Source organism: Cnephaeus nilssonii, assembly GCF_951640355.1.
Source record: "Cnephaeus nilssonii genome assembly, chromosome: 5".
Taxonomy (NCBI): Eukaryota; Metazoa; Chordata; class Mammalia; order Chiroptera; family Vespertilionidae; genus Cnephaeus; species Cnephaeus nilssonii.
Window position 1 is genome coordinate 10,830,501 of NC_137076.1, and position 4,920 is coordinate 10,835,420.

General features: G+C 46.3%; 1 pseudogene across 1 annotated transcript; it reads left to right on the plus strand.

The window, feature by feature from the left end:
• Nucleotides 1-3,516: 3,516 nt before the first annotated feature.
• On the plus strand, nt 3,517-3,820 carry LOC307099774 (cytochrome c oxidase assembly factor 5-like; annotated as a pseudogene). The gene has a single exon. The product of its transcript is annotated as a cytochrome c oxidase assembly factor 5-like (transcript).
• The last annotated feature ends 1,100 nt before the right edge of the window (nt 3,821-4,920 follow it).

Here is a 4,920-nt window from a genome sequence, read left to right on the forward strand (position 1 = left end):
CACGCCCACCAGCCAAGCCACGCCCACCAACCAATCAGGACGAGTATGCAAATTACACCAACAAAGATGGTGGCTAATTTGCATATCAAGACAGCTTAGAAAGAAGCCAAGAGGTGCTGAAGGGAGCAAAGCTGCGGAGAAGCAAGCAAGCCGGGGGGGGGAGGGGGGAGGAGAAGGGAGGAGCGGAGGTGGGGCCGGGGGAGAAGGAAGGAGAGCGGGGTGGGCTGGTGGAGAAGGCGGGCCGGGGGACAAGGGAGGAGAGCAGGCGGGGCGAGGTAGAGTGCAGCAGGAAACCCTATTGCAGGATTTTTCCTGCAACGGGAACACTAGTTTATTATATTTATCCAACACCTTCTTTGTGGCAAGCATTGTGCAAGGTGTTAGAAAGGAAGCTCAATCAAGAGGGGAATGACATAAAATCTATATCATTCATTATACGGCAGATCATTAGAGGTGTAAAACAAGAACAAAGTGCTGTGTTACTGAATGAGGTAGGGTGTGCAGGGGAGGTGGTTCCCTTGGGTATCATTATCAGACTTCCCCAAATGTTTGCTCCTAACAGTACCACACAAAGGTTATCAAGGACATCTCTGTAAATAGAAGTTAAGGGCCAGGGCAGGCGTAGGACAGGGCAGAGGTTTTGCATAGGATGAAGCTGATGGAATAATCTGGAAAGTGCCAGAGGATGAGGTTCCGCCTTCATGGGTGAAGGCTCAGAGCCAGTGTCACTTGAACGTTAATGTTAATGTGTCCTCATTTGTATTCAGATACTGGAGATGTCCGGGGCCATTTAGGTCACCAAGATAAATGAAAGTTTTGCAGGTTTTTCAGAAGAGCTTCAATGTCTTCCCCATAGGTCCAAGAACTACAGAGCTAGACTGCAAAATTTGGAATATGTAATAGCTGATAATTATATTTTTTACTCTTAGGGTATTTTAAAGAATTGATCTCTGTGTTCTTTTATTTTTTAGCACTTGTTTTCTCTTTCTGACCTAGCATTGCTATGCTAGTGTATATTTCTTGAGTGGGATTCATTTTTCAATTGTTTAGCCTCTGGTGATATTGAGAGTCCTTTGGTATTTTTGAATTTTTATATGAACAAGATGTTAAATTCCTGATCCCATTAAATCATTTAAGGATTGGGAACCAGTGATTATTCATATACATCTTACATGAGACTTCTGTTTTCTTTTATATATGAAATTTACCAGATATTATCTCCAAAACAAGCTCTATTTAAGAGAACTGGGCTGATGAACTTGGGAGAGAATACATTACTTATAGAGGTTACATCAATTGTTTACATCAATTTTACTGACAAGTGTATATATAACATTATAATACAATAATTTAATATAATATATAATAATGTATGGTCTATATTATTTCAGAAAGAAAAACACCCATATTATTCACTGTACATATTATAATATGTAAAATATATTATATATACTAAATATCTTCCTATATATTTACAACATGTAAAATGTAAAATGCATGGTAAATATCTTACTAAATGTTTATAATATAAAATATAATAGTAAATATCTTACTAAATGTTTACTATATATAACACTATGCAGCTGTAAAAAAGAGGGATCTCTTACCCTTTGGGACAGCATGGATGGTCCTGGAAAATATGCTAAGTGAAATAAGCCAAACTGAGAAAGACAAATATCACATGATCTCACTTATTTGTGGAATCTAATGAACAAAATGAATTGACCAACAAAATAAAACCCGAAGCAGGGAGGCATGGAACAGATATACCTTGATGTGGGGTTGGGGGGATGAGAAGAGGTAAACTAAAGAACTTATATACTTATATGCACAACCTGTGCACATGGGCAATAGGATAGTGAAGACCTCGGGGGGTGGGGGGGCTTGGGTAGAGACTGGGAGGAAGTGGGGAAAGGAGGGGAAAATGGAAGATATCTGTAATACTATCAACAATAAAATATATTAAAATTTCCTATATAATAGTATATATTAATTTATTATATAGTGTGTAGTACAAATGTTAGTTATTTACTATATATAATATTGCAAAAGTGACCCCTTTCCCTCTCTCCATAGGATTGCCAGATAAAATACAGGACACTCAATGACATTTTAATTTCAAATAAATTTTTAATCTAAGTATATGCTAAATATTGCATGGGACACACTTATACTAAAACTAGAGACCCCACGCATGAAATTTGTGCACCTGTGGGGCCCCGCCCCCCAGCCCCCAGTATTCATGTATTTATGTATATGTGTGTATGTATGCATATTTTTTTGTTTTGTTTTGTTAATCCTCACCTGAGGACATTTTTCATTGATTTTTAGAGTAGAAGGGAAGGCGAGAGACAGAGAGAGAAACATGGATGTGAGAAAGACACATCAATGGGTTGCCTCCTGCACATGCCCCGACCGGATTGGGCCGAAACAGCTGCTGGCGGCCCGCTGGGGCTGAGGCGTTGAGCATATGGTGATTTTCTGTTCCTGCTTCCACTTCTGGTAGAGGTCCCGCTTGTAGGAGCTGCTGATGTAGCGGCCACTTTCTGTCTTGATCTTCTTGTCCGGCTGTCCTGACTGTCCCACAAACCGCTTCTTCTTCCGGTCCCACTTGAGCTGCTGCCGGCCCCTGGTCAGGTCTGGGCTTCGTCCCCCATCAGGTCCAGGACAGCGCCAGCCACCCGCTGCTCAAAGGCGCCCCTGTCCCCTCCAACGCTCAGGCCCGTTCACTGTCGAAGTCCTTGGGCCGATAGGGGACATGGAAATCCTGGTCCAGCGGCCGGGCCTCCTCCTTCCGCCTCTTGGCTCCCCGCTCAGGTCCTGACTGCTGCCATTTCCAGCCCACAACCTCTGTGAAGACGTCCTCCCTGCTCTCCCCCTCCTCCCCCTCCTTCCCCTCCTCCCCCCCTCCTTCCCCTCCTCCCCCCCTCCTTCCCCTCCTCCCCCCTCCTCCTCCTCTTCCTCCTCCTCTTCCTCCTCTTCCCCTCCTCCTCCTCCTCCTCCTCCTCCTCCTCCTCCTCCTCCTCCTCCTCCTCCTCCTTCTCCTCCTCCTTTTCTGTTCCACAGGCCATAGTCCTCCTCGTCCACCACGCTCTGTGGCACCTGGCCCAGTGCCGTCCACACCCACCGCACCTGAGGGCTCCTCGTGGGGGCGGGCGAGGGTGAGGGCACGGCCCTGAAACAGGTGCAGGTCCAGCAGGTAAAGGGCCTCATATGCCCTAACCGGTTTGGCTCAGTGGTTAGAGCGTCGGCCTGCGGACTGAAAGGTCCCAGGTTCGATTCCGGTCAGGGGCATGTACCTTGGTTGCGGGCACATCCCCAGTAGGAGGTGTGCAGGAGGCAGCTGATCGATGTTTCTAACTCTCTATCCCTCTCCCTTAATCCCTGTGAAAAATCAATAAAAAAAAAAAAAAAGGGGGGGCGGGGCTGCCGGTTTCTGGTTCCTGCTCGCGGGCAGCGGGGTCGCTGCAGTTGTGGCCAGAAATCGCCCGGCCGCGGCGGGCGGCAGGCGCAGCTATGCCTCGGTATTACAAGGACAAGCAGGAGGGCGGCGCGTGCGCAGGCGTGAAGGAAGACCTGGGCGCCTGTCTGCTGCAGTCCCACTGTGTGCTCCAGGAAAATCCCCTCGGCAATGTCTGAAGGAAGGAAACTGCAAAGCTTTGAAAAATTCATTTTTTGAATGTAAAAGATCAATGTTGGATGCCAGATCAAGATTCAGAGGAAGAAAAGGATATTGATAACTATTCTGTTGAAACCAAGATGAATACAACAAGGATTTCCTCTGGTCATTAAAACACAGAAACCAAAGTTGCAAACATATTTTTTTTTACACCTGTTTGGTTGGACCATGGAGCACTGGAGAGAAGGCATGATTTTTGTTTTTTAATATCTATAAATAATTTTACTGTTCTGAGTTATTTTTAGAAGAAAAATTTAAATGACCAGTTATGAGCAAGGGAGCATAATAAATGCGTTTTAAAAATTGTTTTAAAGGCCCTAGCCAGTTCGCTCAATGGTTAGAGTGTCCGCTTGCGGATCAAAGGACCATGGGTTCAATCTTGGTCAAGGGGATATACCTGGGAAGGGGCACAGGTGGGAGGCAACCACTTGTGTGTGTCTCTCCCTCTCTCTCTGCACCCCCCACCCCCTTCTACTATCTGATAAGCAATGGAAAAAATATCCTCAAGTGAGGATTAACCAAAAAAAAAAAAAAAAAAAAAGGAATTCTTTTAAAGCACAAAGATTGTTATTTTCAAACATGATTCAACCAAATGACACACTTTATACACGTCCTTTGTGAATATTCTGAAGGCCACTAATGGGACTGTTAAAATCGACAACATGGAGCCTAGGAGAAAATGTCTACTGGGGAAGTTTAGGATAAAACTGTCTTTTATTTAATCTGTCTTGTTATAAAATAAATTGCTTTTGAGTTCTTGGAAAAAAAAAAAAAACGGGCCTCATATGGGGCCACCAAGGAGTAGGCTGTGCCACTTCCGCCAGCCTGGGCCACATGACCCACGCGGTGCAGGAAGAACTTGCCCTTGGCCGGGAAGCTGGAGTTGACCACGTTGTCCAGCAGTGGGATGTCCAGTCACGATGAGGGTGCAGCACTTGCTGTGGGTGAACTTGGCTGGGTTGATCTTGCTGGCCGTCTGGTCCAGGGCGCTATAGATATGGGCGCAGCTCACTGGCTGGAGTGGCCTTGCCCTGCGGAGACCAAGATGGGGGTGGGGTGGGGTGGGGTGGGGGAGGCAGATGCTCAACGCCTGAGCCCAGGGTTGAGGGGGGTTGGGGGGTGGTAGAGGGGCCGCCAGTGGTTAGGGGGGGGGGGTCGATGGGGGCCGGATTGAAATGGTAGGCCACCGCAGTATGCCTCATAGTGACCAGTCATTCCACCGTTGGTCGATTTGCATATTA